At 34.3% G+C, this 22,945-nt stretch overlaps 1 protein-coding gene and 1 long non-coding RNA gene across 10 annotated transcripts in view; one reads left to right on the top strand and one right to left on the bottom strand.

Moving 5' to 3' along the window:
* The window catches only part of LOC113189665 (uncharacterized), a 173,128-nt gene extending 171,824 nt beyond the window's left edge, over positions 1 to 1,304 (bottom strand). The window contains exon 1 of the long non-coding RNA XR_013343326.1: positions 1,248 to 1,304. This is a non-coding gene — a long non-coding RNA (uncharacterized LOC113189665). The remainder of the gene's footprint in view (positions 1 to 1,247) is intronic.
* Cnot4 (CCR4-NOT transcription complex subunit 4) overlaps positions 1 to 22,945 on the top strand; it is a 126,845-nt gene that overhangs the window by 36,472 nt on the left and 67,428 nt on the right. Inside the window, exon 3 of one of the 9 annotated variants that reach the window (XM_026398549.2) lies at positions 7,023 to 7,090. The exons of the other annotated variants lie outside the window; for them this stretch is intronic. The gene's annotated coding sequence lies outside the window, so the exon portion shown is untranslated. The remainder of the gene's footprint in view (positions 1 to 7,022; positions 7,091 to 22,945) is intronic. 9 annotated transcript variants of the gene reach the window in all.

Here is a 22,945-nt window from a genome sequence, read left to right on the forward strand (position 1 = left end):
TGCAAAGTACTGTGCACACCTGTCTACTCCATGCTGCAACTAGTTTCCCATCACCACTAAGAATCAAACTTCTTTAGTCAATAGGCTATGATGTAAACATGTAAAATTTCTAGAAAATACAAGGTGGAATTGGTAAGAATGGAGATAAGGACAGAAAAAAATAGAAATATTGGTGGTTTAACTGAATTATGCGGCAAACTTTTCTTTTTCATTTTCTTCACAATTTTAAAGAAATTTGTTCCTGAAGAAAATAAAATATATTCCAGATTACTGATGCTTACTTTTCAGACACTAGAAGCAAAGGAGTAATATATTTTTTCTCTCACTCTCAAATAAACCATGAACAACTCTACTAAAAATTTTTTCCCTCTATTTTTATATTATCTAGCTTTTCCCCAAACTTTTATTTACAGTAACAACTAGTATATTTTCCACATTCACCTTTTAGCAAATTAGCATACAATTTTATGTTACAATCACTTTTAAACCACTGCCTTCCTCCCAATATTGTATCTCTCATCTTTCTTTTTTAATATCTATCTTCCACCTACAAAAGAATCCAAAGGGGGAGGAAATATATAGAATGATGGCCTGAGTAACGCCAAACAATTAAGAGATTGCAGTATGTGCATGCCATTAAAGGTACTCAAGAGAGATCAGAGAGAAATCAGGAGTGTAATGACACTTCGAGATTGAGAACACGTGTCTGAGAACCATTCTGGCAGTGAATGGACTACATAAATGACAAAGTAAGAGCAGGAGGTTTCAAGTACAATTCCCATTAGGACTCTCAGGGATGCCCTAGAAAATGTGTTAACTCTCAGATTATTTGTTAAGTATCCAGTACATATCAGACATTTTTTCTAGGCAACTGAATGAACACAGAGTTCAAAGGAAAAGTAGGACCAATGAAATATAAATTTTGAAATTAGACATATTTAGAGTTTGGGAGGTTTGTTTTGTTTGGCAATATGGAGTATTGAAGCTACATCCCTAGCAAAAGTCTTGCTAAGTTACCCAGGCTGGCCCTGAACTTAAGATCTTCCTCACTCAAAGCTCCAGAGTCACTAAGATTACAGGTGTGTGCCACTGTGCCTAGCTGACATATTCAGCATATTAAAGCTCTGAGGATGAATGATACTACATAGTCTTAATCATTCATGTGGCCTCCCCAAATTCTTTTTTTTTTTTTTTTTTTTAGAGAGAAGAGAGGGCTGGGGATGTGGCTCAAGCAGTAGCATGCTCGCCTCCTGGCATGCGTGCTGCCCGGGTTCGATCCTCAGCACCACATACAAACAAAAATGTGTGGCCGCTGAAAACTAATAAATAAATATTAAAGAGAGAGAGGAGAGAGAGAATTTTTTTAATATTTATTTTTTAGTTTTCGGCGGACACAACATCTTTGTATGTGGTGCTGAAGATCGAACCCGGGCCGCACACATGCCAGGCGAGCGCGCTACCACTTGAGCCACATCCCCAGCCCCCCAAATTATTTTTGTTCAAGTTAGTTTGGATAATGTTTTCCGTCATCTTGTTCAGCCTCCAGTACAGGAAGAAAGGAAGGAAAGAAAAAAGAAAAAAAAGGAAGAGGAAGGAACAAAGGAGGGAGGGAGGAAGAAAGGCAGGTAGAGAGAATAAGAAAAGAATTTGCCCTAAATACCTAGTCTATTAAATTTGACCTTTTTTTCCTGGACATTTATGTATTGTATACAAACCTGCTCTTCCTTCTCCAACATGTAGACTATCCCCTGCCAGAGTAGTTCTCAGATATCCACTGTGATTTAATTCCTGATTTCTCTCATTTTGTTGCGTATCTTTTTTGGCTAGTGACCTTTGTATTACAGTAATGACTAAATTTCTATTTTTTGTAAAAATTTTAAAAATTTACCTTGAATTACACAAGTAATACACGCATTTTTAGAAGACATTCAAACTGTACAGTACCTCTTAATCCAACCCTAGCTAACTTATTCCTCTTATTAGTTTAGCATCTATACTTCTGAGATTTTATGTATGTACATAGATATATGCACTTTTTTTTTAAAGAGAGAGGGAGGGAGAGAGAGAATTTTTTTAATATTTATTTTTTAGTTTTCAGCGGACACAACATCTTTGTTTGTATGTGGTGCTGAGGATCGAACCCGGGCCGCATGCATGCCAGGCCAAGCGAGCGCGCCACCGCTTGAGCTACATCCCCAGCCCAATATATATGCACTTCTTAAAAAATAATATTTAAAAATTATAGTTTTCCTCAGGTTAGTTTCAGGAAGTTTTTGAATTATTTGATTTTATTGCTTCAACCTAACAGATTTTCTTTAGTGCCACAGCTTTGCATTTGTTGTCCTTTTATGAGATATGAGAAACTTTAGGCTTAGTTGGCATTGATTGTTAACATCAAACAACAATTAAAATAACTTGGTCTTGAAGAATGTTGGGAACAAAGAATAAAAAAGAATGGAGAATTTATTTTTTTTCATAAAAACTGGAAGAGTTAACAACACCTTCAGGAAAAGCATCTTTCTATATCGGGGTTCCTATTAAGTTATTTAGAGTGCACTGATAAACCTATTCGTGTTATTGAGTAGCATATAAATTACATGGAGTTTTAAAGTGAGATTTGAATTCAAAGAAATGTTAAATGTACATCTGACTGCTTAAAGCTACAGCCAGGATAATATGGTTACCCCTAAATATAGGAGTCCTTACACAGAAATTGTAAGAAAGGTTGAAACATGCTGATTTACTTTATAAACTCCCACCCTTTTTTGTTTCTTTTTTAGAAATGATACTCTTTTTTTGGGGGGGGTATTGGGTTTTGAACCCAGGGTATTTTACCACAGAGCCATATATATCCCCTTCCTTTTTTTTTTGTATTTTTAAAAATACCTTTATTTTTATTTATTTTACGTGGCCCTGAGGATCGAACCTAGGGCCTCGCACATGCTAGGCGAGCGCTCTACCGCTGAGCCACAACCCTTTTTTTGTATTTTTTAAAATTTTTTTCATTGTAGGTGGATACTACCTTTATTTTTTTTTTTTTATGTGGTGCTGAGGATCAAACCAGTGCCTCACGCATGCCAGGTGAGCCCTCTACCACTGACCAGAGCCCCAGCCCCCCAATCTTTTTATTGCTCTAGCATGGCTGATATAAAAATATATAGGAATGAAGATATTCTTTTTTGGTGCATTATAATTATGCATAGCAATGGGATTTATTGTGACATATTTGTGTATACACATAGCATAATTTGGTCAGTTTCATTCCCCAGTACCTCCTTTTCCTATCCCCCTTCCTTCCTCTGGTCCCTTTCTTCTACTGTACTGATCTCCTTTCTATTTCATGAGATACCTTCCCTCCTCCCCCCCTCTTTTCTAGCTTTCACATATAAGAGGAAACTATGACCCTTGACTTTCTGAGTCTTACTTGTTTTGCTTAACGTGTGCTGTCAAGTTCCATCCATTTTTCTTGCACATGACATAATTCATTCTTTATTGATGATAAAACTTCCTTGTGTGCTGGGGTTGTAGCTCAGTGTAGATCACTTGCCTAGCACCTGTGAGGTATTGGGTTTGATTCTTAGCTCCACATAAAAATAAATAAATAAAGATATTGTATCGATCTACAACAAAAAAATATTTTAAAAAACAGCAACTCCAGTGTGTGTGTGTGTGTGTGTGTATTGTATGACTTCCATTCTAAACGGAGTAAGAGGAAATTTCAGTGTAATTTTGATTTTCATTTGCTAATTGCTAAATATATTGAATGTTTTTTTGTGTATTTGCTGGCTGTTTTTTTGGTTCTAATTATACATAATAGAATGAATTTCTATTCATTGTACACAGATGGACCACAAGTTTTCATTTCTCTAGTTGTACATGATGTTGAGTCACACTATTCATGCAATCATACATGTGCCTAGGGTAATGATGTCTGTCTCATTCTACCATCTTTCCTACCCACCTGCCCCTTTCTCTGCCCACACTCCCTTTTGCCCTATCTAAGGTTCCTCCATTCTTCCCATATCTCCACCCCCATTATGAATCAGCATCCATTTATCAGAGAAAACATTTGGCCTTTGGTTTTTTGGGATTAGCTTATTTCATTTAGCATTATAGTCCCCAACTCCATCCATTTACCTGCAAATGCCATAATTTTATTGTCTTTTAATGCTGGGTAATATTCCATTGTGTATATATACCACAGTTTCTTTATACATTCTTCTAATGAAGGGCATCTAGGTTGGTTCCACAGTTTTAGCTATTGTGAATTGAGCGGCTATAAACATTGATGTGGCTGCATCACTGTAGTATGCTGGTTTTTAAAAATTTATTTATTTTTATTTATTATTCAGTTTTCGGTGGGCACAACATCCTTATTTTTTTATGTGGTGCTGAGGCGAATGCTTTACCGCTTGAGCCACATCCCCAGCCCCTAGTATGCTGATTTTAAGTCCTTTTTGTGTAGACCAAGGAGTGGGATAGCTAGATCAAATGATGATTCCATTACAAATTTTCTAAGGAATCTCTCAACTGCTTTCCAGAGTCGTTGCACCAATCTGCAGTCCCACCAGCAGTCTATCAGTTTACCTTTCTCCCTACATTCTTGCCAATAGTTATTGTTACTTGTATTCTTGATAATGACCGTTCAGACTGGAGTGAGAAGAAATCTTAAGAGGCATTTTGATTTGCATTTTCTAATTACTACAGATGTTGAGCATTTTTTCATGTATTTGTTGATCGATTGTATATTTTATTCTGAGAAATGTCTATTTAGTTCCTTAGCCTATTTATTGATTGGGATATTTTGTTTTTGATGTTAAGTTTTTTCAGTTCTTTATATATCCTGAAAGTTAGTGCTCTATCTCATGTGCATGTGGAATAGGTTTTTTTTTTTTTCCCACTCTGTAGGCACTCTCTTCACATTATTGTTTGCTTTGCTAAGAAGAAGCTTTTTAGTTTGATTCCATCCCATTTATTGATTTCTTGATTTTATTTCTTGTGCTTTCGGTGTCTTATTAAGGAATTCCTGTCCTAATCTGACATGATGAAGATTTGGGCCTACTTTTTCTTCTAGGTGCAGAGTCTCTAGTTTAATTCCTAGGTCCTTGATGCACTTTTGAGTTTTGTGTATCATGAGAGATAGGGGTTTAACTTCATTTTCCTGCATATGGCTTTCCAGTTTTCCCAGCACCATTTGTTGAAGAGGCTATCTTTTCTCCAGTGTATGCTTTTGGTGCCTTTGTCTGGTATGAGATAACTGTTAATTATGTGGGTTTGTCTCTGTGTCTTTTATTCTGTACCATTGGTCTACATGTCTATTTTGGTGCCAATACCATGCTGGGTTTTTTTGTTTGTTTGTTTTTGTTTTTTGAGAAATGTCTATTTAGTTCATTTGCCAACTTGTTGGTTGGGTTATTTACAGGTTTTTTGTTTGTTTTTTGTTATTTTTTTAAATTCTTTGAATATTTTGAATATTAATCATTTGTTAGAGGAGTGGCTGGCAAAGGTTTTCTCTCATTCTGTAGGTTCTCTCTTCACGTTCTTTTTTTTTTTTTTTTTTGGTCCTGGGATTGAAAGCAAGAGCTCTGCATTCATTGGCTGAACTACATCCTCTACTTTTTCTTTTTTTAATATTTATTTTTTAGTTGTAGATGGATACAATACCTTTTTTTTATTTATTTATTTTTATGTGGTGCTGAGGATCGAACCCAGGGCCTCACCCATGCTAGGTGAGCACTCTACCACTGAGCCACAACCCCAGCCCCCTCCATTTTTTAATGATTTAATTTATATGAATACTATTTTCTTTTAATAGATTTCATTTTGCATTTAGTTTAACAACTTGTTAGAATATTTTGACTCCTGAAAGTAGCCTGGTTGTGATTTTTTTGAGACAGTGTCCAGTTCCATGTTGCCCAAGATAGCTGTAAACTTGGAATCCTCCTGCCTCAGTTTGTCAGTTGCTGGGATTATAGTTATGTACCATCGTGCCTGCTCCAATCTTGTAAGGTTTCACTTCTTTTCATTCTATTTTTTCTCTGTGCCCTCTTTCCTCTTCTTCAGAGTGCAGATGGAAAGTTTGTAAAGGTGATTCTATATAATAGATCAAAATAGATTAGACTGAAGAACATAAGGGCAAACTGGAGTAGGCTGATTATATTTTGTAAATTCCCATTTGTTCTGATATTACAGCATGACACTACAAATCAAAAGTCACCAACTCCACTGAAGTTGGTGATACTATAAAGTAAACCTTCTTCTGTTAGTCTTCAACCTGTACCTGCAGATTGTCTACTTTCCATGTTTTCCATTTAAACTTTCCTATTTTTCTCCTTTCCTTTAACTTTCTTCAAGATTCACTTGCCTAGTAATTTTTTTGCAAAGGAACATAAAATATAAAGCAATATACTTATAAGACAGATATTCTTATAATAATTCTCTGAAATTCACTGGTCTTATCCTTATTATTTAAAGGGTAGAATTTGCAGAAGCTGTTAAGAGTATTTTTTTTAAATGTTATATTGTCAAGAAAATATTGAAAGTTTAATTTTTAATATTACTTTTACTATATTTTTCTGCTTATTATTTCTAAAGGTTTTATAGGTAAAGTAGAAATGCACTGTAGACTAAAATGGGAACAATTCGATGATGGTATTTATTTCTGTAGCTATGAATCATTAGGCAGCCATAGTTGGGTATACTGATTTGTTGGCAGCTGCTTTACAGAAAATATCTTCTAAATATTTGAAAAGAGTAGTTGAAGGGTTAAGAACATTAGCAAAATCATTTATTCTGATTAATACCTTTAAAATTGTTCGTTTCTTTTTTGTACACTAGCCTTTTTAATTATAAATTAAAATAATTATCTAGTCACATGGGAGTTAGAATAATATTATAAAAATAAATTGCATTTCATAAATATAACTAAAAATTATCACACTAGACTATCCAATAAAATATGGTGATTGGCACACACCATCTGGAATTATGGGTTGATTTATTTTCTTCACGGGTCTTTGTAGAACTTGTACATCAGAAGTCAGCAAACTGGCGTGAAGGCCACCTTCTGTCCATGATCTGTTTTTGTAAGGTACGTGAGCTAAAAATGTTTCTTTACAATTTTACAAGATTTTAAAAACCAAACAAAGAATATGCAACATAGATTGTGTGTGGCCTGCAAAGCCTGAAGTGGCCCTTGAAGGAAAAGATTTGCTGATACCAGATCAAGATCCTAGTGAAGCTGGGCCTGGTGGCGCATGCTTGTAAACCCAGTGGTTCAGGAGGCTAAGCAGGAGCATCATGAGTTCAAGGTCAGCCTCAGCCATTTAGCAAGGCCCTAAGCAACTCAGGGAGACCCTTTCTCTAAATAAAAATATTAAAAAGGGCTGGAGATGTGACTCAGTGGTTAAGCGCTCCCGGTTCAATCCCAGGCACCTAAATAAATAAAGCTTAGTGAAAGCTCTGTGTGGTCATGACAGAACCATTTTAACCATTCAGAGTTACAGTTAAACTAACATAAATAAACATACATGGATTTTTTTTTTTTTTTTTTTTTTTACAATATTGCTTACAGCAGTAAACCTTTGGAAAAAAAAAGTCTAGTAAAGGAGACTAGTTAAATTACAGGATATATGTATAGTAGACTATTATGCATTGAGAGCCATAACACTTGATTTCTGCAGAGGAATGATGTTAATTGCATTAAGAGCTTAGGAGAGGGGCTGGGGTCATGGCTCAGTGGTAGAACACTCGCCTAGCATGCTTGAGGCACTGAGTTCGATACTCAGCACCACATAAATGTAAAATAAAGATACTGTGTCCACATAAAACTAAAAAATAAATTTTAAAAAATACAAATCCTGGAGTTTTTGTTAAAAAAAAGAGAGAGAGAGAGAGAGCTTAGGAGAAACCAGATTTTAGAAGAGCATGGTTCGTTTTTTTCTTTTTCTAAAAAAAATAAGAAGCGACACTAAAGTACGCTCTACAAAGCATACCTTGATGTTACTTTTTGAAAGAAGTTTGGATTAACCAGACCATGAAGGTAATCTTAAAATTGCATGTCTGTATTTCCTTTTTCTTTCCCTTTTTCTTTTCCTTTCCACAGTATATTAAGTATAATTTACATAAAGTGAAATACAAGTAGAATATCCCCAATCCAAAATGCTCTCATTATGTGTGTATTCTAAAGTCCAAAAATTTTTGAAACACTTCTGGTGCCAAACATTTTTGAGAAGGAATATTCATTTTATAGGTCTATGTACCAGTGTTGTCTAAATACCCAGTCTTCTTTCATTTCTCTCAGTGCTATTTTGGGATTTAATGTAGATGTGTTTCACATCTACTTTAAATTTATTCCTAGGTATTTGATTTTTTTTTTGATACTGTTGTAAATAGTGGGGTAGTTTTACTTTGTTTCCATTGTAACTACTATTTAGGAATGCAATGGATTTTGCAAATTGGTTTTATATAAAACCAGTGATGTAGCTAAATGAATAGTTTTCCCATTGTTTAGGCTTTTTCTATGTAAGACCAATTTTATTTATTTTCCAATCTTACATCTTTATTTTTTTCCCATGTCTTATACATGCTAAGACATGTAGTAAAATGTTGGATAAATTGAGAGCAGACATTCTTGATTTGTTCTTGACTCTAAGGAAAGTGTTCAACACATAGTCTTAAGATTATTTTTTAAAAGAATGAGGAAATTTCCTTTTGTTTCTAGTTTGCCCAAAGTTTTTATTATGCATAGATGTTAGCATTTGTCAGATACGTTTTTCTGTGAATTTTGAGATGATTGTATGATTCTTCATTATTCTGTTAATGTGAATCATGTTTTTTTTTTTAATGTTCTGCCACTTTTGCATTTCAGGAACAAATTCATAGTCATTTTAGAGTTTGGTTTGCTGAGTTATTAAGGATTTTATGTCTGTGTTCATGAAGATCCTTGTTCAGTAATTTTTTTGTAATGATTTTGTCAAGATAGGGTCATATGGGCTTGTTAAATGATCTTCTTTTCTACAAAAGACCTTGTCTAAGTTTGGTAATACTTAAATTTTAAATATTTAAAGGATTCGCTGTGAAGCCATGTAGGGTGGTTTTAAAATATAAATTATACTAACAGAGGCCAACTAGATTTTCTATTTCTTCCATCAGTTCTGGGAAGTTTTTTTTTTAAGCTAGACATTTCCTTTAGATATTAAATTTATTGGGATGCAATTCCTTTAATATTATTTTATTTATGTTTTTTAAAATTTGTAGTATCTTTAAATAATCTCTTAGCCAACCCCTCTCTTTTCTTTTTGAGAGACAAGGTCTCACTGTGTTGTCCAGGCTGGCTCTAGTGATATTCCTCCTATTGCCACCTCAGTAGCAGTGACTACAGGTGCATGCCACTAAGCCGTGCTCCTGTTTCATTTTTTTAAAAAAATCTTTATTTTTTAGTTACCGGTGGACACAGTATCTTTATTTTATTTTCATGTGTTGCTGAGGATTGAACCCAGTGCCTCATGCATGCTAGGTGAGCGCTCTACCACTGAGTCACAACCTCAGCCCCTTGTGTTTCATTTTTTGTGAGTAACCATTTGTTCTTTTAAAATACTTTTTAAAAATGCTATTTCTTAATCAAAAATTTTTATCTAGCTTTGGCTACAACTTTTGGAATCATGTTAGTAATAATAGTGTATTATTCCTAATTTTAGTAATAATCTCTTTAATGGTTTATCATTAGATTGAATGAGAGTAGAATAGGTACCAATTATGTTAGAGGATTGTCATTTTATCCCTAGTTTATGAAGAGATTTTATAGGGGCAAAATATTGGTTTTTATCAAGTGACTTTTGGGAATCTCTTGAGAGGGGCAATTTATTCTTCTGAATTATTAAGGTGCTAAATAATTTATTATTACGAAGTCCTTGCATTTCTGGGAACACTCTGAGGTTGAATTTGGTTTTGCTAATATGATATTTAGGATTTTTTTAAAGTCTGTTTTTGTAAGATTGTTCTGCAGATTTTTAAAGTTGAGATTTTGTTATTAGATTTATTATCTAGTTTCCTTTAGTCTCTTCTTGCTCTGCTTCCCTTTCTCCCTCATCCTTTTCTATAATTTTTTTTTTAAAGAGAGAGAGAGAATTTTTCAATATTTATTTTTTTTTTTTAGTTCTTGACGGACACACATCTTTATTTTATTTTATGTGGTGCTCAGAATCGAACCCAGCCCAGCATGCCAGGCGAGCACGTTACCACTTGAGCCACATCCCCAGCCCCCTTTTCTATAATTACTAAGCACCCACTAAGTATACAGCACTTCATAAATATTGTTCATTACTGTTAAATTATATAGGCTTTTTTTAAAAAAAAAGTCAATCTTAAAAATCTAATCAAAGTTTGATTAGATTAGCAGGATCTCCCCTTTGATTTCTCACTACTGTTGTTCATATAAACTATTTTTTCTTTAAACTCACCTTTCTCCTTGTCTATCAAACACATTAATTCATCTTATCTGTTTCTTATTAAAACTTAACCTAGAATTTGATAAATGTTTTATCTTACTTCTAAGCCTTTACTTTCTTTTTTTTAATATTTATTTTTTAGTTATAGGTGGACACAATATCTTTATTTGTATGTGGTGCTGGGGATCGAACCCAGTGCCTCACGCATGATAGGCAAGCACTCTACCTCTGAGCCACAGCCCCAACCCTAAGCCTTTACTTTCTTTGATCTTTTTTTGGTACTGGAATTGATCCCAGCCAGGGGTGCTTTGCCACTGAGCTACATCTACAGCCCTTTTTATTTTAATTTATTTTTATTTTTTGCCATACTAAGCATTGAATGCAGTGATATTCTACCACTGAGCTGCACTCTCAGCCCTCTTTTATTTTGAGGCAGGGACTCACCAAGTTGCTGAGGCTGGTCTGGAATTGTGATCCTCTGTCTCAGCCTTCAAATTGCTGGGATACAGGCATGGGCCACCACTTCAGGCTGATCCTTCATTATTTATATTTCCTTTTCATTGTCACTCCTTTTTGTTCTACCAAGTAAATTTCTTCCTTCCACGATGTATGAATCTTCACCCAGTTCTAAATTTATAGGGTATTCTCTATAGGTGTTGATTACATTTTTGAGGACAGTAGTACTTAATGCTTTCTCATATATAATCCAAGTGACCTTGTTTTGATTGTAGTCTTTGTTTGACAGTCTGAGTCTTTCATGTCAGTATTTATCTAGTATTTCTTGATTTTGTCCAATTGGAAAAATATGCCTGTATCATCAAATTACTTCAGGTTTGTGGAATTTTAAGAGTGTGAACATGCAGAAAGAATTTTTTATATTTTAAGATAAGTTTGGCTTCATTGCATGCTAGGCAAATGCTCTACCACTGAGCTATGCCCCCAACTCTGTATTTTAAAATAGTTCTATTAGTTTCTTTCTCATAACATGCTAGGGCCCATTTAACAAGATATGTGTAAAGATAAAAAAAAGAAACACTTTATTCTCACACTCAGCACAGAATACTTTTGTGACTAGATGTGAGGAGGCCATCCCTGCCACCTTCAAGCAGTTCAGCAGACACAGGCCTATAATTCAGTTCAGTTCAATTCTGATACCATCTACCAGGAGCTTAAGTCAGATCCCACAGGTTCAGAGTTCAGTCCCACAAGACTCAGCCCTCAATTTAAAATATCAGTCAAAAGTAGTGGGTTATCAACTATGCTTTGGACTGACCAGCTATAAATTGGTGATCCTGCAACGTCCTTCTTGAGTCTGATTGATTTGCTGTGGTGGCTTATGGGACTCAGAGAAGCATCTTACTTAACATTTACCCAGTTTATTATAAAGATTACAGATGAACAGCCAGATGAAGAAATGAACAGGGCAAGATATTAAAGGAAATATACAGCACTTCTGTGCCTTCTCTGGGTTCACCACACTCCCAGGACTTCCATGATGAGTTTCAGCAACCTGGAAAGTCATTGAATATTCAAGAGTTTTCATAGAGCTTTATCTCTTCTTCCCCTTCCCAGAAGTTCATGAGTAGGACTGAAAGTGCCAATCCTATAATCCTTTGGTTTTTCTTCTGACCAGCCCCATCCTAAGGACAAGGCTAAGTCATCAGTTTATGTGGTAGCATAAACTCAGGTGTGATCAAAAGGTATATATATATAATGAATAATAAGACAGCCCTATTAGGAGATTTTTAAGGGTTTAAGGAGTCTTGTGACAGCACTGGAGATGAAGACCAAACATATTTCATATTACATCACTGCATGTAAAAGTGAACCCTTAGAGGGAAGAGAAACCATTTGCCTAATATAGTACTAAACAGATTTTTTTTCAGTGAGAAGTTTAAGATCCAAGACTTTGCATTCCTGCGGCTTCTTTGTTGGCTTAGAGTAGAGCAGGGTGGTAAACTATGTCCCACTGACCTTTCTAATGCTTGTTTTTATGAAGCCTGAGATGTAGGAAAAAAATAACCAAAAGAAGAATAGTATTTTTTGATATGTGAAAATTAAAATAAAATTCAGGTTTTAATGTCTATACGTAAAGTTTATTGGAACACAGCCACACTCGTTCATGTATTATCTGTGACTACCTTTGCATTTAAAGAGCAAAGTTGAGTAATTGCAAAAGTCTATGTGGGACTGACAGGGTGTATATTTATTAAGCTTTTCACAAAAAAGCCTCTTCTTGGCTGGGTGTGGTGGCAGATGCCTATTATCCCAGCAATTTAAGAGGCTGAGGCAGGAGGATTGCAAATTTGAGGCCAGCCCCAGCCTCTGTCTCAGAGTAAAAAAATAAATGAAAAAAAAAAAAGTGTGTGTGTGGGGGGGCTGAGGATATAGCTTGGTAGTAAAGTGCCCCTGGGTTTAACCCCAGTACCAAAATAAAAAAGGTTCTTTTCTTTGAATGTGCTCAGTTTTTTTTTAATTTTTTAAATTTAAAAATTTTTTTTAGTTGTAGATGGACACAATATCTTTATTTATTTTTATGTAGTGCTGAGATTCGAACCCAGTGCCTCACGCATTCAAGGCAAGTGATCTACCACCGAGCTACAACCCCAGTCCCTGTGCTCAGTTTTTAGAGAGAGTGTGAGAGAAATAATTTTTAAAAAATATTTTGTTTTGTTTTTAGTTTTCGGCGGTCACAATATCTTTGTATGTAGTGCCGAGGATTGAACCCGGGCCGCACGCATGCCAGGCGAGCGCGCTACCGCTTGAGCCACATCCCCAGCCCCCTGTGCTCAGTTTTAACTGGGGCTTTAGCATTGTAAGATGGCAGTGGTATGGTTGAGTTAATATTGTTTTCCATCTCATAACTGAATAAAGAGAATATCTTTGATCAGAATTTATATGCATATATGTTTTAGTCCTTTTTTTAAAACTTAAGTTTAATTTTCCTGAAGCCATTTAAGGTATATATTTATTTATGTAGACCATTTTGGCTGCAAAATGAATGTTTCTTTGTAAATGGCTCTTTGCTCATAGTTGATCATGGACTTTTGTTTTTAAAGTGTGTATATACAGCACATATATTTAGGGGCAATTTAAAGAATAATAAAGCCAGCACCCATATATTGACTGTTACTTTCTATGTTGGAAGCATAGCTTTTGAGTTAGTTGAATAAGTTTGCATTGTTTTATGTATTTAACTCCTCCTATCCCCCACATAATTCTTTGGGAGTTTTTTAGTGGGACAGAGATGATAGACTGTTTTTCACAATTGCAATCAATCTAGTGTCATGAATCAATTTATGTTTATAGAATGTTTTATTCTTTAAAACAATCTGACATATTCATTTCTCTTTGGGGACTTTCTACATGAATATTAGTTTGGTTAATATTTTCTGTTGGAAATAGGAATGAAGTGGATGTACATAGAGCAGAGAATTCTTGACTACTATTTTAATTTTATAATGAAAAGCTGCTGATAATCCAGATTTTACTGAGTCACAATAGAAGTGAGGCATATGTAGAGATTAAGGAGGAGCGAAAATTAAAAGACTGAATTTTTCCTTTTAAAGAATTCAGGGACTGGGTGCCTGTAATCCTAGTGGTTTAAGAGGCTGAGACAGGAGGATCTTGAGTTCAAAGCCGGCCTCAGCAGCTCAGTAAGACCTTGTCTCTAATACAAAATAGGGCTGGGCATGTGGCTCAGTGGTTGAGTGCCCCAAGTTCAATCCCTAGCATCCCCCCAAAAAAGAATTAATAGGTATTATTTCTGTATTTTAAGACTCTTAAAACCTTTATTAATTTTTAAATTTTATCTTAGATGGTTGCATGTCTACATATCCATAAATCTCATGCCAACATATCTGGAAATCTAATGACATTTCCAGGGAATTTTCTGTGTATACTTCCTATTTTTGCCTAAAAAATTTAAAATCTTTTTTTTTTTTTACCCCGTTTAAAAAACTGCTATTTATCCACATATTTCTTCTTTCCTCCTGTATGAGTTCTGTCTTACTGTACTCTTCCTTCCTGCCCCACTCAGTCATAATAGTTGAAAGGGTGGACTTCCATATGAATTAGTGTTTACCATGAGGTGGAACCACAGAAGTGGGGCAGAATGTTCCTGAATGAAATGAGAGAAGGATGAATTGGCAGTGATACCTTGGTGAAAGGAAGAGCACTTGGTCGCATGCCACCTGGGATCAGAATTTAGGAGGTGGTAGAATGTAAGTGACTTGACTATGCTTGGATCAGGCAAAAGATAGTCTGCACTTAGCCATGCTAAATAAGCAAGCATTAAAAAAAAAAGGCCCACATTAGCCCTTATACACCTTATACACCAGTTTAGTGTTTCTCCTCAAATTAATTTTTGTATTTTGTCTGTTACTACTGGGATCTTATAAATTGATATACAGAACATCTCTAAAAACAAATTTGTTAAGTCCACACTGACTAGAAGGGAAGTACTTATGATACCTGGGTGCACTTGTTTCAAATCTGTGTGTGGGTCAGTCCTCAAAAACGTTTTTTTAATTCTTGTGAGTTTTTATAAGGTCATATTAAGCAAATTTAAAAGGGTTCTGAGACTTGTCTTCCTTCTTTTTTGAGTTCTCACAAACTTTAAAATAGGCACACCTTTCTGTCAAGTACTTTTTTTCCTCAAATAGAACTTTTATATTTTATTTCTTCCTGAATTGAAAATACATTGATAACAGGCAACTCTCTTGACAACCTCTGCAAGTATGATAGAGAACTAATTTAATTAGCACACTAATTAGTCTCTTCTTTGATTTTGTGCAGATTTAATTTTATCTTACTAATAACACTTCCATCAGGCTTGGCCTTTAATTTCTTAAACTCTTAGCTAGCCTCCTTTTGACAGAGCATTAAGTTAATAGGAAACATGTTAATGCTGATTTTCTAATTATACATTAAAGTTTGTTTTATCTCATTGCTTTATTGTATCTTTTTGTCAGTTGTGCTTAATTTTTAACTAATTTAATACTGTTTTTCCCTTCATAAAAGTAATGTTCACTTCTAAACATTAGGAAGTAGAGGAAAATAAGAGGAAGAAAGCCAACTACCCCTAGCCCTACTACTCAATGCCCCAAACTGTTTTTATATATTTCCTTTAGATAACTGTTTTATAATTGTCCCATGCACATAGTTGTGGAGCTTCTGATTTACTATACATACAGTCTGTGGTAGAGTATTGAACAAAATAGGTAGTCTTTATATTCAAAATATTGAAAGGTTAGTATCCCAAGAAAGTTATTTTTGAAAATTAATTTGTTTTATAAGAAATACATAAATAGTATCTTTGCAAGGAACATAGGTAAGGTTTCAGTTTCTAAATCCTTCTCTTCCTTGTTTCCTAGCAGTAACCACTTTGAGCAGCTTGTAATTTTTTTCTGTGATTTTTGTATATATAATTATAAAGAGAAAATATGTTTTTTTAAAAATGTAAAAACTGATACACAGTATTTGCACTAACTTTTTATTCATTTTGTTGGTATGTGCCAATCCATCTTAGTCTTTTACGTTGCTTTCATTTTATTATTAAAATATAACTTAGCCATTTCCCATCATTGGACATTTAGAGTTCCAAGGTTTTTTTTTGTTTTGTTTTGTTTTTTGCTGTTTCTACATGGCTCCTCATGCAAATGTGCAATTGTTTCTCTAAGGAAGATAAAAGGAAGTGGAATTATTAGATCATAGAAGATTATATGATTTTACCATTCTTAAAATTTACCATTGAATAATTTCTTATTTCACTTCCCTCCCAACTGACATTTTCTAATATTTCATTTTATCCTTCTTAAGTCTAACAAATTAACGTTTTTACTTGGTATGTCACTTTTAGCTTTTTAATCATGAAATGTTTTAAAAATACATGAAAGTAGACTAAATGAGTAATAAAATCCAGTATTTTAATCCCTAATTTTCTACAGTTACCAACATTTTGTTAGATTCATCTGTTTCCTTTCTGTGCCTCCCTTCCTGCTAGAATATCACCACGAAGTCTAAATATGTCAAATGAATCTCCTACTGACGTTTAATAAACACCATATTGTCATAGTATGACCAAATTAGCAGTAATTTCTTAATATAATCTAATACCTAGCCCATGACAAAATCTCCACTATTATTTAAAAAAATGATGTTTATGCTTTAATTCTCTGATTTCAGGGTTATTGTTTCCTAGGAGCCTAATTTTAAGTTGACAGTCATTTTCTCTCAATTATCTTGAGGATAGATATATTTGCTGCCTCCTGGTTTCAATTGCTGATGTCGAGAAGACTCCTGATATTCTAATTCTCATTCCTTTGGGTAAAGAATCCCTTCTTTATGACTACTCTTTAGATATTTATTGCCTTTAGTGTTCTGCAGTTTTATATTCTTGATCTGGGTTTGTTGATCTCCCAGTGGATCTGAGATTATTTTTAACCAATTCTGGGAAATTTGCAGCTGCTATTTTATTGTTTTAGTACTTTGATAAAGTAAGAAATATATATCCAAAATCATATAAAAGATATGTAACTGTAAAATATATACACCTTGACTATAAAGCAAACCTCTTGCTAACCTTTTCATGGGTGTAAAATAGGATATTTGAAGTATCTCAGAATATCCCCTGCCCGGTAGGCATTGCCACTTGTAATCCCTTCTCTCTCTATCTCTCTCTCTTTTTTTTTTCCCCAGAGATAATCACTATCTTGATTTTTATCACCTAAGGTACATCCCTAGAATACAGTCTTCTTTTCTCTTTTGATATTTATATGACCAGCATTCATATTTTATATGCCTTGCTTCTTTTGCTCAATATTGTTTGTGAGATTCATCTGTTGTTGTAATGCATAGTCTTTCATTTTCATAGTTGTTATTTCTTCAAATAATTTTCCTTCTCCTTTCTCTCTTTCCCCTGTTCTTCTAGTACTCCCATTATGAGTTTGTTGATGTGAGTTCTGTATTTAAAAAGTATTTTTTTCTTCTGTTTTTTGAAGACTTAAAGTTTGCCAGTTATTCTATTTCAGTTGATCTTTTGAACTCCTAGTGAATTTTTTCAGTCATGTGCTTTCCAACTCTGTAGAGTTTTCATTCTTTTTTTATTTTCTCCTTCAAGAGTTCGGGTCTTCATATATTGCCCAGGTTGTCTAGGCTCAAGCGATACTCCTGCCTCAGCCAGTTTAGTTCTATTCAGTAGTGTCTCTTTATTGATTTTCTTGTTTTTTGATGTGCCACTGAAATCATACTTTTCTAATTTAATTATGGTTTCATTTAGTTTTTTGTTTTTTTTGTTTTTTTTTTTTTTGCAGGGGTGGGGAGGGTGGGACCAGGGGTTGAACCCAGAGGCACTTAACCACTGAGCCACATCCGCAGCTGTTTTTAGTTTTTATTTTGAGACAGGGTCTCACTAAGTTGCTTAAGGCTTCCCTAAGTTGTTGACACTGACTTTGAACTTGCAATCTTCCTGCCTCAGCTTCTTGAGCAGCTAGGATTATAGAAATGTGTCTGGCTCTATTAGTTGTTTTTAAAATTGTGTTGTGACTCCTTTAATACCACTCTCTGTTAAAATCTATCATTCACTAGCTCTTGCAGGCAGTATTTTTTGCCTGCATTTTTTTCCTGGTACACCGGTTAAACTTTCCTATTTCTTTGCATAGCTTGTGATTTTGTTGTTGTTGTTGTTGGAAGCTGTGTAGTTACGTAATACTGTACCAGCTCTAGGTACTGATCTCCTAACTCCCTTCATCCCCTTCAAGAGTTTATTGTTATTTGCTTATTAGTTTACTGGCTAGGTAGATTATTTCTTGCAGTGTTGCTTCTTAGGGAAACAGATTTGGGTTCCCTAGCCACACCCAGGTTTTAAGATCCATTTGTTTTTGGCTGACTGCTTTGTTATTTTTATTTATTTATTTTTTTAAAGAGAGAGTGAGAGAGGGGGGGGGACAGAGAGAGAGAGAAAATTTTTAAATATTTATTTATTTTTTCTTAGTTCTCGGCGGACACAACATCTTCGTTTGTATGTGGTGCTGAGGATCGAACCCGGGCCGCACGCATGCTAGGCAAGCACGCTACCGCTTGAGCCACATCCCCAGCCCCTGCTTTGTTATTTTTAACAGTACCCTGGGACATGAAATAATTCTCTGCCATAACCAAACAGATCTTTGGGTCAGTTCTTGAAATTTGTTCAGACCCTAGGAGATCTCATGGTTTTTTTATTTCCTGGATCTCATCTACAAACTAGCCTAACCCTGCAGTTTAACCTATACTTTAGATCTTTTCCTAAATTACCTTTCACTTCAATCTTCTTGGGTTTGAGATTGCTTTCAAGCCTGAACTTCACACTGTTGCAAATGGAGTCAGTACTTTCAGGAAGACACTAGACTTATCTCTGGGAACATGTTATATTATGTAAGATGACTTATATGCTTCTTTTGATTTACATTTTACTCAACAGATAGCAAAGTGGAGGAGAGGTAGAAAGCAGTCCCACATGGTTGATTTTTCTATTAACACAGTTTTAACTTTTCAAGAGAGACTTTTAAGTTCTTAGGTAGATATTTTTCTAAAACATAGATACGATTTCTAGGCCTCCTAAAGATATTACAGATAATCCTGAGTTCTGTTACAGACACACACACACACACACACACACACACACACACACACACACATATTGGGACTTCAGTACAAATTTAAAAGGGGTAATAGGTATTGGTGCTTATACTTAGTCACTTTCCTTTTTTATTTATCAAACTGTCTAAAGCTACTGTGAGTCTGTTTTGTGTCTTTGTATAATTTATATAATAACATACTTTCTGAAATGTGATTCTAATACAGAAGCAGTGGACAGCTTAGTGCTGTTTTTTTAAAATACTTTTTTTTTTTAAAGAGAGAGAGAGAGAGAGAGAGAGAGAGAGAGAGAGAGAGAATTTTTTTTTAATATTTATTTTTTAGTTCTCTGAGGATACAACATCTTTGTTTGTATGTGGTGCTGAGGATCGAACCCGGGCCGCACGCATGCCAGGCGAGCGTGCTACCGCTTGAGCCACATCCCCAGCCCTAAAATACTTTTTTAAAATACTTTTTTTAGTTGTTGATTGACTCTAATTAATTTATTTATTTATATGTGGTGCTGAGAATTGAACCCAGTGCCTCACACATGTTAGGCAAGCACTCTGCCCCTGAACTATAACCCTAGCCCTAGTGCTAGTTTTTATTTTTTAAAAATGTTGTTATTATTAACTGACATAAAAAAGGAATAAATTGTTATCTCATTAATGGAATATTTGAGTGCTTAATATTTACTAGCAGCCTTGTTGTAGTTGCTTATTTTACCATGATAAACAGGATGCACAGGCTGGGCCTGGTGGCATATACCTATAATTCAGCTCAGGAGCCGAGGCAGGAAGATTGAGAGTTCAAAGCCAGCCTCAGCAAAATGTGAGGCACTAAGCAACTCAATAAGTCAATAAGACCCCGTCTCTAAGTAACTACAAAATAGGGCTGGGGATGTGGCTCAGTGTCCCTGAGTTCAATCCCCACTACCCGCCTCCTCCCCTGCTCAAAATAAATAAATAAAATAAATGGGATGCACTAGTACCTTTTTGGCTCTATTCCAGTGAGAATAGGCATTGAAGTAAACAACAGTTTTATAGTTAAAAAACACTAGTTAAATAAAATATAAAGTATGTGGTATTATAATTATATTATAGATCTTTAAAAAACTTACAGTTTAAAGTTCTATGTGTATGGGATTTTAATGGGAATTTTAATGAGTCTATTCTAGATCACAGTATATATGTGTTTATGTTTATAAATAGCTTTTAATTATGTGTAATTACAGAGTACATATAATATAGTTGGCAGTATAATTTCAATGCAACTATCATCGAAGTTGTATCACATGCATTTATCTTATTAGATATTCAGCTATTAGGGGCTGGGGTTGTGGCTTAGTGGTTGCCTGGCATGTGTGAGGCGCTGGATTCTATTCTCAACACCACATATAAATAAATGAATAAAATAAAGGTCCATCAACAACTAAAAAATACATATATTTTAAAAAAAGAAAATTAGCTATTAGATTGGCAGAATATTAAAGGATTAGTTAATTTGAATATGACAATCAAATACAATTTTTGCATTTGTACTCTTTTATTATTTATTTAAGGGAATACATGGCATATTTACTTTTGTGTGTTTTTTACTATGATAAAATATGTAATACCATCTTTTAGTATACAACTTAGTGGCATTATGTACATTCACAACATTGTGTAACCATTACTATTGTCTGTTTTCAGATGTTTTTTGTTATCCTAAGCAGAAATTCTGTACCCATTAAATAGTTTAACTTTCCATTTCCCCCCAACCCCCACTCAAAATGTCTCTATAAACTTGCCTTTTCTTGACACCACATACAAGTGAATTCATAAAATACTTGTCTTTTTGTGACTGACTTATTATTACTAAGTATAACATTTTCAGAATTCACTCACAGCATGTATCATAATCTGATTCCTTTTATGGCTTAATAATCCATTGTATTGGTATACCTTGTTTTGTTTATCCATTTGTTGAATTATTCCCACCTTTTGGCTATTGTGAATGCTGCTGTGAACATCAGTGTGTAAATATCAGTTCAGATCCTTGCTTTCAGTTCTTTGGGTATATAACTAGAAGTTGAATTACTGAACATATTCTAGTTCTGTGTTTAACTTTTTGATTAACTGCCAAATTAGTTTCCACAGTGGCAGTACTACTTTACATTCTTTTTTTTTTAACAGTCCTAAACATAAAACCATGTATATAGCATTATATAATTGATGAGGAATTTTCAAGCCTAGTTTTGTGTGCAGTTTTAATTTTGTGCAGTTGCTATTTGGTATCTGAGATTTTTGGTGATGCAGTTCAGAGTTTGTCTATGTTGTTATCATAAGTTACTTATGATACAGAGAAGAACAACTCAAGTAAAATTTTGCTGTGGAATTTAATTTTGGGGAAAGCAATGTCATTTTATTTGGGGGGGCATTTTCATTTCACACCTAAGTATGTGACTTCTGTCTTGGAAAGGGCATGGATTTTGAAATTGGCAGTCTTTATTTTTGAACTCTAAACTTTAGCCTCAGTTATGTGTTTTCTAAAGGGTTTATATTCTTTTCAACTCATTGTGAGGATTAAATTTTAAGAAAATAAATAGTTTTTCTATAGAATTAATTACTGAATTAAAAACTGATCACTTCTATCCTAAGCACCCCCGTATCAATCCAGGAAGTCATTAGCTTTACTTGCCTTTTTCACAAATAAAATGTATACCTTTGTATCTTGTTTCAACTTACTATGTTTTACATTTATTTATTTTTTTTAATATAAGTAGACTCACTTACGAATAAAATTATTCTTCCCTATGAAAATTTGAGCCAGAGTATTAGGAGGGGAGAGAGTTTTTTTCAAATATTATTTTAAAAACTTAATTCAGAGAGATTACATTTGGAACTTTCTTTATACTTGAAATTCCCCAAAAGTTCATGTCTCTTCACATTTTTGAGAAATTAAGTTCTAGAACCTCTGAGTGTCTTATCCAAGATCATAGCTACTTAGTGGATGATATGAAGTGAAGTCTTTTTCTTTAAATTTCAGTGTTCTTCTGTATCAGACTGATTAACCTGCTGTATGGCATCTCTCCATGGTGCTAGAAGTGTGAAGATGTACCTGCTTTTGTATTAGGTGTACTTCTTAACTTCTTTGTCCCTTTTCTTCCATCTAAATGGAAAGATGCATAGTCTTGTAAACTTTTTTAAAATTAAAAAGCAAATCTAATGAAACAGACATTATTATTACTGTGTGTATATATGTGACTGCATGACCAATATGATTCTGCAACCTGTACACTCAGAAAAATGAGGAATAATATACCATCTGATTCAAATGTATGGTATGTCAAGGTCATTGTACTGTCCTGTGTAACTAATTAAAACAAATAAAAAATACAAAAAAGCAAATTAATATTAAAAAGCAAAAACTTCAATGTGTCATCTTTCATTTATAGTAATATACTTTCTAGAAAGATTTGCAGGTCATAAAAACCAGTATATTATTTCCTTCCCATCCATAGATTCTTTCACTAAAACTCAAATAAGCTGTAGTTAAGCAAAAGCTGGCTTATCGTCTAAGGTATTAAAAGTACAATCTGCACTCCTTTATTAGTTTAGTTTGGTTTCCTGTTGATAGAACCTGTATTTAAGCCTGTGTTTTCTAGAGGTATAGTTTTTGAATGGCCAGATTGGAAGATCCATTAGAAAATAACTGAATACTGCTACTTTTATATATGAAGGTATCTGATAGTGGCAAATCCAGGTCTGTAGCTCAGGAGTGCTATATTGTTTACCAATACATATTCAGTGTATTTCTTTCTTTGTTGTTGTTGTTGTGCCGGGGATTGAACCCACAGCCTTGTGCATGTGAGGCAAGCACTCTACCAATTGAGCTACCCA

Source organism: Urocitellus parryii, chromosome 3 (assembly GCF_045843805.1).
Source record: "Urocitellus parryii isolate mUroPar1 chromosome 3, mUroPar1.hap1, whole genome shotgun sequence".
Lineage (NCBI taxonomy): Eukaryota > Metazoa > Chordata > Mammalia > Rodentia > Sciuridae > Urocitellus > Urocitellus parryii.